Raw genomic sequence first — 13,256 nt, forward strand, 5'->3', positions numbered from 1 at the left:
TATACCATTTCAGACAAATGGCTGTCCAGTCTCTTCTTAAAAACTTCCAGTGTTGGAGCATTCACCACTTCTGGAGGCAGGTTGTTCCACTGATTAATTGTTCTAACTGTCAGGAAGTTTCTCCTTAGTTCTAGGTTGCTTCTCTCCTTGAATAGTTTCCATCCGTTGCTTCTTGTCCTGCTTTCAGGTGCTTTGGAGAATAGCTTGACTCCTTCTTCTTTGTGGCAGCCCCTGAGATATTGGAACATTGCTATCATGTCACCCCTCACCCTTCTCTTCATTAAACTACTTCATTAAACTAATTCCAGCAAGCATTCCCTATATGTTTTAGCCTCCAGTCCCCCAATCATCTTTGTTGCTCTTCTCTGTACTCTTTCTAGAGTCTCGACATCTTTTTTACACCATGGTGACCAAAACTGGATGCAGTATTCCAGGTGTGGCCTTACCAAAGCATTGTAAAGTGTAGTACTTCACTTGATCTTGATTCTATCCCTCTGTTAATGCAGCCTAGCACTGTGTTGGCTTTTTTGGCAGCTGCAGCACACTGCTGGCTCATATTGAAATGATTGTTTACTAGGACTCTGAGATCCCTTTCACAGTTACTACTATTGAGCAAGGTACCACCTATACTATACTATACAATTTAATTACTTAAAATAATTTTTAAAATATTTTATTTTTTGTCATTTACATTTTATTTTGTCCCTCCTTTACTTAATGATTTAATGTCCCTCAGTGAGTTGGCCATGGTGAGTTGGCATGTGGCAAGTTGTCCTTGACCCACCTAGTGATGCCCTGTCCTAGCAAATGTAAATTGCCAAGCTTGGAAGAATGTGTTTGCAGATACACACTTTAACCATGAGGTGGCATGCAAGTTTTACAGATTCCCTGTAAAATAATTGGGATGCAGACAAAGGATATATTCCTTGGTATACCATAAGGAATTTTGGGAACCTTTCCAGCAATTTGGTTTATAGTTCAGCCAAAGCACAGCTGTTACTTATTGATTATGAGTCACTATTATATTAAGCAAATGCATCTTTATTTCAAACAGAAATAAATAGCTTTGCAGAATTCAAGACATGGAATTTCCAAGAGCATTTAAAAAAAAATACAGAGAACTGCAAGTACTTGTTTACTTTTAACATGCAGATTTGAAAGTGTTTTGAGGGTGTTTGATATGCATAGATATGTTTGAATGCTTATTCTTTCTCAAATGCCTTAGTTGCTATAAAGCATGATTTCTTAAACTAAGCTAGAATAAGGGGTCCTTGGTGCTCCGAGATTGTTTTCTTGCAAACGTTTCATTACCCTAACTAGGTAACATCATTGTTAGTCTAAGCATAAAAATTTAAGCTAGCATAAAACCACAGTTATTTATGAATACAAAGATATAGTGCAATTATATCAAGAAAAGGTGAAAATTCCCTCATCAAACTTCTTTTAATGGCTACATGAATGTAGCTTTCTTGCAAACATAATGGAAGCAGTTTGCCATCATATTTTTCTGGGATTTTTTTCCTTATTATTCAGCATTGCCTATAGCTAGAACTTCCTTGTAGTTCCCATTCAAGTATGAAATCAAGTCACCCATTTGGATTTTATGGAATCAGCTAGGCTCAGGTATCTGATTTATCTGTGGTCAACTAAGGTAAGCCATTATTAGCAGGTACATAAAGAGGATTATTTTTGCACACCTGTTGATAAAGTAAGGCAAAGCCAAATATAGAGCTCACAGTCAGATTTGTTTTGGTTGACAACAACTTTGAAATGTGCTTGAATATTAGTAGCTCGGGTTGGTAGTTGGGATGTTGGTTTGATCTCCAAGCTTGACTGTCAGAGCATGCTCAGTCTTATTGTGCTGGGGAACCTTTACCTTTACCTTTAACCCAGGAGTAAACATAGTAAAGGTAAAGGTAAAGTTTCCCCCGCACATGCGTGCTAGTCGTTTCCGACTCTAGGGGCCGGTGCTCCGTTTCAAAGCCGAAGAGCCAGCGCTTGTCCGAGGACGTCTCCATGGTCATGTGGCCGGCATGACTAGACGCCAAAGGCGCACGGAATGCTGTTACCTTCCCACCATAGCGGTCCCTATTTTTCTACTTGCATTTTTACGTGCTTTCGAACTGCTAGGTTGGCAGAAGCTGGGATGAGTAACAGGTGCTCACTCTGCTACGCGGCACTCTGGATTCGGCCCGCCAAACTGCTGACCTTCTGATCGACAAGCTCAGCGTCCTAACCCACTGAGCCACCGCGTCCCTCTGGATTAATTAAGCCACAGTAAATAAGTATCACCTTGGATGGTCATCAGTGGGGTTGGAGTGTCCATAGAAGAGGGCCAGAAAAGTCAGTGTTGTGCAACTGAAAGTTCCATCTTTTTTTATGTGAAGCCAAGCTGGGTTTTACGCATTAAAATATGGTAAAATATACCAAAATAATGTATTTATGTTCTCTGAACCAGGTTCTACTATCTTTAAACAGGCTTCCAAAATCTGATGCCTTGGAAAAAGTGTTCAGCAGATAACTCCACTTGCACTGGGACACCACAACGGCCATTTTACTTGTTTTGACTTTCTCTACTGAAAAATGTGGCTGGATTTGGATGGATGGATGGATGGATGGATGGACGGATGGATGGATTCTCTATAGCAGCACCTATCCTGTGGGATGAGGTTTCCCCCCAAGATCCAGAAGCTCCCCACTTGCTTAGAAGACTTGTGAAGATATGGTTGTTTACCCAGGCCTTTGGTGAGGGAGAGTGAACCCCCTTGTTTCATCATGCTTTATCTTTTATTGATTTATTATAACTTCTTGTTTTGTTGTGAGCCACTGAGAGAGAGTTGGGCAACATACAGGTTTATTATTATTATTATTTATATTCTTTGCTTCAAGTCATTCTTGGGTCCTGGGAACTATATAGACAGGTCCCTGAAGTTTTCTAGGAAACATTTTCAGAAGGGACGTACCCTTGCCTCCTGCTTCCCAGGGCTGAGAGAGGGGGGGGGGGACTTGTCCAAAGTCAGCCAGTTGTCTTCCATGCTTAAGGCAGGATTGGAATTCAGGTTTCCCCAGTCCTGTTCCGCACCTTAACTACTGGAACAAGCTACTACCTCCTATTAACCAGTGGAACAGCTTGCCTCCAGAAATTGTGGGCGCTCCACCACTGGAGATTTTTAAGAGCTTGGACAGTCACTTATCTGAGATGGTTTGAGTTCTCCTGCTTCAGCGGTGGGCTGGACAAGAAGACCTCCAAGGTCCCATTCTATTCTATTCTATTCTATTCTATTCTATTCTATTCTATTCTATTCTATTCTATTCTATTCTATTCTATTCTATTCTATTCTATTCTATTCTATTCTATTCTATTCTATTCTCTCTCCTCTTTCTATCTTTTTCTCATCTCACAATTATTTCATATATTTTCGGTGAGGTTCTTGGTACTCTCTGAACTTGATTGTTTGCTTGCAGACTTTTCATGTTACTAGTTGGGTAATGAAACATCTGGAAACAAACAACCAAGCTCAGAGAATACCAAGAACGTCATAATTCAACTCTCTATTCTACATATTTTACTGTCAAAGCTACGTCTACCACAGAAGCTGGTGTAGCATAGCGAGTAAGACTGAGCTGTGATTCAAGAATTCCAGGACAGCTTCTGTTGTGAATTCATTAACCTGCCTGAAGGGAAACTGCTCTCTCTTGAGCCCCATTTCCTGCAGTGAAAAAGTGAAGAGTGGGTGCCAGGAGGCCAATGCTATCCTCACCTCCTACCAATTTCATGGGAATGTTCGTGCTCTTTTATTTACAAGACTATGACATTACTGTACTTTTTTCCAGGATGTATTTTGACTTCTCTGTCTGGAATTCCTGATAGTCTCCTTTCCAGGCATTAATCAGGCACAGCCCTGTTTCATTTCTGAGCTGCCTGCAGAACTGCTATTATAAAACATATGACTGCTTTCTGCCTTAGTCATTAGAGCAAAACCTCTCATTCGCTCTTCTTTGTTCCCCAAACTGCTTATCCCAAAGTCTTATTGAACTTCAAAGTCCAGTTGTAAGTCCCTTCCTTCAGCACCATTTTAACTCTGGTTGCTGAATGAATGGATATAACTCAAGGAGTCTCTGTATCATAAAACCAATATCATTGAATGATCTTTAAATAATGGTAATGTAATTACCATGGGTAATTTCTTTGATTTCTCTCTTAATAGGAATACTTCCAGACATTTTTCCAATATATTTTAGTCAATGTGACAATCTTTAAAGGTCCCTGTTGTGATGGGTAATGGGTTTCGTTACCCACAAAGGGGGGGACATTTATCCAAATTTAGGTAATTTACCCAGATTTGGGAAGCACCATTTTAGATTTGCAGCATTAAATATCCACCTTGATCAGCATCACATTCCTGCTTCTCTGAAACCATAGGGCTGTACAAAAGAGCAGATTATTTATTATCTTGGGAGAAATGGTGAGAAATCCCTCTTTAGCAGATCTTTGAAAATTGTCTTGGTCTGTCCAAAGTCCAGATATCCGGGATTGCAAAATAGCAATGGTGACCTGCTTGGCAACAGGAATTGACAGCAGAGAAGCTGTGATTCTGATTTGTGTCTGTTACAACGGAGCCCAACAAGTTCATGGCAATATTGGTAAGCGTATGGGTCTCTCTCGTGGGTGATGGAGGAGGGAGGCCCACCAAGGCCTGGGAGTTCTATTTAACTATTTACCACATTTATTTTATCCTTCCTTCCTTCCTTCCTTCCTTCCTTCCTTCCTTCCTTCCTTCCTTCCTTCCTTCCTTCCGTCGTGGAATAACCCAATGGAAAAGACAAGAGACAGCAACACAAAACAATAATTCTTACTTTAAGATTCAGAGGTTTATTTTGCTAATGATTTAGAATATAGCAAGCATAACATCACTTACATTAATAACCCATTGCAATGAGGACCATATGGCATAGTAGATTCCAAAAGGACAGCTGTAGGCCAATGGCAAATCAGTCAGGTCCAGTCCCAAACCTTTATACCCTTTCTCATTCTAAGACTAGTCAGATGGTCCACTGACTTTTTACTGACCTCCTGCTGAACTCCTGCTGAACATAATTTTCCACATATACCTATGTACATTAGAACCCGCATCCATCAGCTACTTTCAGTTCCCTATTTCTTCCTGTTCCAGTCCTTATGTTCTAAATATATTTGAAACAAGCAAAATCATATTAAATGAAATACAATTGCAAACTGTAAAATTAAGCATAGCACAGATTTTGGTTCAATACTTTGTCCATGAGGCCTGATTCAGTTTACCCGGGCCTAAACCTTGCATAAAAGAACAATAGCCAATATTTTCATTTTCCGCACTTCCTTCCTCTGATAAGCTAAATATAAAATCAGCTGGACTTGTTGGCTAGATAAGTGATTGCAAAGAAATGACTGCTGCAGTTTATGACATGTGAGTAGTTACCTGCTCTGGAGTTGCAGTTGGTTCAGTAGACAGAAGTTTAGTTGGGCATGTTTAGATCTTTGATCGGACATTGTGTAATTGAGCCCACAGCGTGTGTACCCACCAAACAGAATTCAGATCATCCAGTGTGCAAGTTTCACATACAATATTGCTACCTCCCAGCCTTTTTTCTAGACAGTCAAAACACTGGGTGGTGGTCCTTTACTAAATGTCCAGTTCTGAACTTGAGAAGCATTCTGGAAAATGCATGAGGAAAGAAAGTGGTGTTTTGTTTTCACTGGCAATGGGAGTTGAACATAAGTAGTTTTATTTAAAGAAGGCCCCCTCCCCCTCAAAAGCAAAAATTCTGCACCTTCCTTTCTTATGATGTCCTTGTGTTGTTCCTGTGGCTCCTTGCAATTTTCAATTATTTCTTTTACCTGGTCTTGTCTTAAAAAGGTAAACGTTCCCCCGCACATGCGTGCTAGTCGTTTCCAACTCTAGGGGCCGGTGCTCATCTCCGTTTCAAAGCCAAAGAGCCAGCACTTGTCTGAGGACGTCTCCGTGGTCATGTGGCCGGCATGACTAGATGCCAAAGGCGCATGGAACACTGTTACCTTCCCACCGTAGTGGTCCCTATTTTTCTACTTGCATTTTTTATGTGCTTTCGAACTGCTAGGTTGGCAGAAGCTGGGATGAGTAACAGGCGCTCACTCTGCTACGCGGCACTCGGGATTCGACCCGCCAATCTGCCGACCATCTGATTGACAAGCTCAGGTCTTGTCTTAAGACAGAGCTTTTGTCCCAATATTGAGTGCCGGAAGGTGAAGTAAGAGTAGTAAAATTTCTTTTAAAAAATTGCCCTTTCCTTGAATGCTGTTAATGTGGGCCTCAGTATCAGATGTGAAAAATCCTTTCCTTGCTTAAAATTTTGTATTTTGCAAGGAAAAAAACCAAACAAAAACCTTTGTCCTTCGAGCCGGAATCGAACCAGCGACCTAAGGATGACTTTGGTAGTTCTCTACAGTCCTCCGCTCTACCAGCTGAGCTATCGAAGGGATGAGCCTGGTCTGCTCTGTTGCTGCTTTTCACTTTGGGTGTGGTGCCTACTGAGCTGGATTTTCATTTGCAAATGTCCCTGCTTTTCCAGTTGCGTGGCTAGCAAATGTAAAGGAACACCTGCTTTAAAGATAAAGGGTAATTTGGTAATGATTATATGCATTAGCTTCTTTTTTCCCCTAATCAGAGTGCCTAGGAAATCTCAGCAGCCACAAGAGGGGAGGGGAGGCCCTTAATATATTAGTAATTAGCTTTAGCACAGCTATGGTTTTATCATAGAAGGAACTCAGCATCGTTGTTTCATAAAAAAACATCTACCTAATATACCAACCTTATTACTCCCATAATGATATTTGATTTGGCTGTGTGTTTGTGTGTGTTTTTAATTATTTAATGTTATTCATTTTTTAATTAATGTCCTGTATTATGTTCAAGGCAGCATGTCTGGTTTTCACCCTCCCCCACCAATTCACTTCTTTAATTCATACAACAACCCAGTAAGGGCTGATTACATCGAGAGACAGTAAAACTGCTTCACAATCTCTCAGGTGCTTTACAAAAACCAAATGCAGTTGGAGCTTTCTATCCTAGCCCAGCATTCTAACCACTAGGGCATAGGGTAGGCAACCTCGGCTCTTTTATGACTCATGGACTTCAACTCCCAGAATTCCTTACTAAATAAATATATCTTATTTTATGATAAGTAAGATAAAACTGATTTAGTAAGATAAAACTGGTTATGGCTGGCCTGACTCTTGTTGCGATCTGCATTCCTAATTTTAGGTACATCATCTGACTTTTATCAGCGCTCATTAAGCAAGGATCTTTAGTTATCCGTCTATGTTAGTCTTTCCTAATCCGATGATCAGAATTCTCTGCCCAAGGCTAAGGAATGACTAAGAAGCATGAGCAGTGAAGCCCAGTAAGAGTGTCAAATTAGGGAAAGCCGGCTATAAAATGGCTACAAGTAATCCTCAACTTACGATCACAATTGAGCCCAAAATTTCTGTTGCTAAGCAAGACGGCTATTAAGCAAATTTTGCCTCATTTTACAACCTTTCTTGCCACTCTCGTTAAGTGAATCGCTGCAAACACAGTTGTTAAGTGAATCTGGCTTCCCCATTTACTTTGCTTGTCAGAAAGTCACAAAAGGCGGTCACATGACCCTGGGACACTGCAACCGTCATAAATACACGCCAGTCGCCAAGCGTCCAAGTTTTGATCACATGACCAGGGGGAAATGCTGCAATTGTCACAAGTGTGAAAAATGGTCACAAGTCACTTTCCAGTGCTGTTGTAACGTCAAACGGTCACTAAACAAATGGTTGTAAGTCAAGGATGACATGTACTGAGTTTTTTTTATAGCATTTTTGTAACCCTATACCATTTCAGACAAATGGCTGTCCAGTCTCTTCTTAAAAACCTCCAGTGTTGGAGCATTCACTACTTCTGGTGGCATGCTGTTCCACTGGTTAACTGTTCTAACTGTCAGGAAGTTTCTCCTTGGTTCTAATATATAATATAATATGGAATATAATATGCAAATCAAATCAAAAAGACACAAATGACAGGGCTGGCCTTCCCATAAGTCATAATAACTCGCTCAAGTTGGCAATGGGATGAATGGGCAAGGAGATTGTCTGACGGGCTTCCCACAGCCATTATTCATTTCTTGGTTTGTGGTGTCTGCTTCAACCCTGCTCTCTGCCCTGGAGACCTGCTGGTTGAATCTTGCCATTGCGAGGCAAAACCGGCTTCCCCCATTGACTTTACTTCTCAGAAGCTAGCCTGGAAGGTCACAAATGGCAATCGTGTGACACCCCCCCGCCCCCAGGACATGGCAACTGTTACAAATACATTCCAGTTGCCAAGTGGCCATATTTCAATCACATGACTGCGGGGATGCTGTGATAGTTGTAAGTGAGAGGACTGGTCATACTGTTGTAGCGCGGGTAACCGCGTGGAGACAATGAAGAGACAGCATTGTATGTAATGCCTTTTATTGAGTACAAGCTGGAACTACTTGCCCCCCACCTCTGGTGCCCCTTATAGTTACTGAAATGCCAGGAACCAGCCAACCCGGTTGCCCCATGTTCCCACCGGCCAGGTGACACCCAACCCGATGCCTTATATTTCCCGCCGGCCAGGATGACTAATCAGGCCACCTGACTCATGCCACCTTAAAACCAGGTGAGCGCCTGTTACTCGTCCCAGCTTCTGCCAACCTAGCAGTTCGAAAGCACGTAAAAATGCAAGTAGAAAAATAGGGACCACTATGGTGTGAAGGTAACAGCGTTCCGTGCGCCTTTGACGTCTAGTCGTGCCGGCCACATGACCACGGAGATGTCCTCGGACAAGCGCTGGCTCTTCGGCTTTGAAACGGAGATGAGCACCGGCCCCTAGAGTCGGAAACGACTAGCACGCATGTGTGGGGGAACCTTTACCTTTACCTTTTTTACACAACACATACATCACTGTGCCATTGTAACAGTTGCTAAATGATTGGTTGTGTGAGTTAAGCACTAGCTGGCTTACAAATAATGCCGATCTGCAATTCCTCATCAGTGAGGTACTGAACGCAGTGCTGCAGTCAGTATTCCACAACACTTTTGTTAGCAGCTCAGATGAAGAGCTCATCAAAGATGCAAAACGAAGTGAGATATTTAACGGTTTAAAAGAGCAATCTCTGAAGTCCTCCTAACAGTTTAGAAAAGCGGGGTTTGACTGTTGCTTCCTGTGGAACAATAGGAGACAAATGCCAAGACTAAGGAAGGCTTAAAGTTGGGAGCCATGTTGGAGGTCTTTTATCCCAACCTGCTCAGAGCACACGCATTGCAACCTTTGTTTGAAAACCTGCAGCGATGAAGCATCCACAACTCTAGGAGGCAGTCTGTCCCTCTGCTTAAGGGCTCTCAGCTTTACACTAATGGGGGCAGATTTGCAGGTCTTCACATCGTCACTGTGTTATCATCATCATGAAAACTCCCTATGCTACTTGTGGCGGCAGTCCCACTGTTGGTGCTGTATAGTGCTTTGAAGTTTTCATTCAGTTATTTCTTCTGTTTATATTGCCACCATCTCACAAAGCAACTCTGCGTGGCTAATAGGTTAGAAACCATACGAAACAATGTAAAGCACAGCAGTACGCAGCAACTGAACCACTAAGTCAGTCTAAACAAGCATAGCGCATCACAGCCTCCCACTAATAAAGGTAGTCCTCAGCAGTATGGCCACAACTGAGCCCAAATTTTTTGTTGCTAAGTGAGACAGTTGTTAAGTGAGTTTTGCCCCATGATTCAACCTTTCACGCCACAGTTGTTAAGTGAACCACTGCAGCTGTTAGGTTAGTAACACGGTGGAAAAGTGAATCTGGCTTTCCCATTGACTTATCAGAAGGATGCAAAAGACGATCACGTGACCTTAGGACACTGCAACCGTCATAAATATGAACCAATTGCCAAGTGTCCCAATTTTGATCACGTGACCATGGGGATGCTGCAATGGTTGTGAAAAGCGGACATAGGTCACCTTTTTCAGTGCCGTTCTAACTTCGAACGGTGGCTAAACGAATGGTTGTAAATCAAGGACTAGCTGTTCTCTCAAGAACACAACCATGTTTTAAGACTCCTCCTGTAAGGGAATATATGACTGACCTTGTAGGGCGAGAAGGAGAAAAGCTGCCTAGGAAACAATTGGACATAAGGGGCAGAAGCCTGCAATCGCTTAAGGATTAAACCAGGGGTCTTCAAACTTGGCCCTTTTATGACTTTGTGGACTTCAACTCCCAGAATTCCTCATGCTGGCTGAGGAATTCTGGGAACTGAAGTCCACAAGTTGTAAAGTTGTAAAGGTTGGAGACTCCTGAATTAAGCAGTTAAAAGTGGTGGTTGGGAAGTTCACACTTTCAGACCTACAAGATTCTGTTAACGTAGCCTTACAATAAAGTAGAATTAGTTCACCTGGTCTTGTTTCCTTTCTAGTTACTTGGGAGGGTGGACATTTCCAGAAGTCTGGCAGGGTTGGGGCCAATCCAAGCTCGGGGCACAGTGTTCCAGAGGGCAGGGGCAACAATAAAAAAATGTTGGCTGTCTGGGTCCCATCGGATGGCATTCATTGTCCAATGGGATCTGCAACATACGTGTAATTTTGGATCTAAAGGGATAGGTAGAAAAAACCAGGGGAAGGCAATGCCACTAATACTTACCCTATGCCATGTAGAGTCCTTGGTGCTCTCTGAGCTTGGTTGTTTTCTTGCAGACATTTCATTACCGAACTAGGTAATATCTTCAGCGTTCTGTGCCTTCTAGAGCAGACATGTCAAACACAAGGCCCGGGGGCCGAATCCGGCCCGCGAAGTGGTTTCATGTGGCCCGCAAAGCCATCCTGGAAACAGTGAGGGAACGGCCCCCACTGCCTTGGCCCTGGCCCAGAGACCCTCCTTCTGCCAGAGACCCTCAGATCTGTCCCACTCCTGCCCAGGCCCCCATAGGCACCCTTGATGCGAACGATGTAGAACTGGCCACGCCTACCCAGTAGGCCATATGCACTCTAGCCACGCCCACCCAGTAGGCCACGCCCACCCTGGCCATACCCACCCGGCCCCTTGAGGGTAACCGCAATGCTGATGCGGCCCTCAATGAAATTGAGTTTGACACCCCTGTTCTAGAGTTTTACAGTCTAGAGGTCCCCAACCTTTTGGGCACCAGGGACTGGTTACGTGGAGAGAGGTTTTTCCGCAGACCAGAAGGGGCATGGTTTTGTGTGCTGCCTGCATCCTGTGGATGGGGCTTTCCTTGTTTGTGCTGGCATGCCGTGGTTGCTGGCATGCCGTGGCCCGGTACTCGTCCACGGACCAGGGGTTGGGGACCCCTGTTATAGATGATCATCAGCATTTGGAAGAACATTGATAAACAATGCAGCACATTCATAACTGCCAACTTGATCTCCAGGTGGTCTTTTGGAGGGCACACACAATCACCTTCACAGCACTTTAAAGCAGCCGTGTCAAGAGCAAGTACTTGAAGGTGTTGCTGACAGATACAGTGGTGTTTGCACTCTAGTGCTCTCAAGCTTTGGAGACAAGCACAAATATATGAAATTGCAAATGCTAACAAGCAGCCCGTGCATCTCATTTGTACAGAGTATAAAAACCCCTCTGATTGTGGCAGGAAATGCCAAGAGCTTACTACTTTTTACGACATAAATGGGCAAATTAGGGACTGGGTGGATCAAATAACAGGATACGGGCCCTTCCTGCTTCAGGGTGTGCTGGCTCCGGTTGAGGCCCAGGTGTGAGTGGAAGGAAACTTGCTTGGTTTGGACTCTGTTCCGTTGCCTTTGCAGAACTGCTTTCAGTCAACATATGCCTGAAGCTCAAGTGACTCTTACGTAATTGGTGTTTTTCCCCCTCCACTGCAGGGCAGGATTATCATAAACCAATTACAAACCTGGGTGGGCCATAGAATATGGAACCAGACCATCAAATTAAATGTAGAAAGAACAAACATGATCACTGGCACGTTTTGCAATCTAGTAAACCCTATTTTGGTATGAGGAAAGAGCAGGGTTACTCCCCCCCCTTTGATGAGTTCAGTCTTGCAGAAAATAAAATACATTCTATAGCCTGGGGAATCACAAACCTTTCTCACACACAACTAAGTCGTAAACCATAACTGGCTGGTCTGAAGAAAATCCAACCCATCTCCATTATGATGGCTTATGCATATTTTGACAAGCCATAGATTTGGAGAGAAGATTATCTGGATCAGTACAGTATATGACTGGCAGGATAGCCTGCACCACGTCTTCCCTGGCTCATGGTCAACCTGCTTCTACATTTACTTGGGAAGGACAGTAGGAGGAGGACTAGCCTGATCCCCCTTGGCCATAAAAAAAAGTGAGAATGTGTTTCTAAGTGTTTATGGCAATTGATTTCATGGTTAAAAATTCCAGGAACCGAGGTCCCAACAGGTCTGGAAGGCCTCAGGTTGGGGAGGTTTAACACAGGAGCATCTTACCTCATGTTTTTGACTCCAAGGGAGCTCATGAGTTTAATATACAAAGTTAATCCCTTAGACTGCGTAACTTTATTTATTCAGGTGTTTCAGTTCTTCTGCAGGAGAGCTGTTAATAATAACTATCCCAACTATCCTTTCCCTCTGGGATTTTAAGTAATTGCTCTGAAAATGTTTCCTCCCAAATGTGCCAGCTTGTTGACTGACTAAACTCCAGGCCAAAGAGGAAGACTCCCCCATCTCTCTTGTCCAATGTTCGTTCTTCCTTTTGTTCATGAACTTGGGACCTCCAACCATCTCATGAACTAATCCTATCTTCTGTCCCATCTGAAACCGTGCAGAGATCTTTATATACCAGCTGCCATTGTGAAGTCCTGTAGACTTAACACCAGGTTGGAATCAATTGCTCTATAATCAGTTATAGCATCTTCATCACATTGGCTATGTCTAGTTTAATGAAGAGAAGGATGAGGGGTGACATGATAGCAGTGTTCCAATATCTCAGGGGCTGCCCCAAAGAAGAGGGAGTCAAGCTATTCTCCAAAGCACCCGAAGGCACGACATGAAGCAACAGATGGAAACTAACCAACAGGAGAAGCGACCTAGAACTAAGGAGAATTTCCTGACAGTTAGAACAATTAACCAGTGGAACAACCTGCCTCCAGAAGCTGTGAAAGCTCCAACACTGGAAGTTTTTAAGAAGAGACTGGATAGCCATTTGGCTGAAATGGTGTAGGGTTTCCTG

The sequence above is a fragment of the Vipera ursinii genome (assembly GCF_947247035.1).
Source record: "Vipera ursinii genome assembly, chromosome: 2".
NCBI lineage: Eukaryota > Metazoa > Chordata > Lepidosauria > Squamata > Viperidae > Vipera > Vipera ursinii.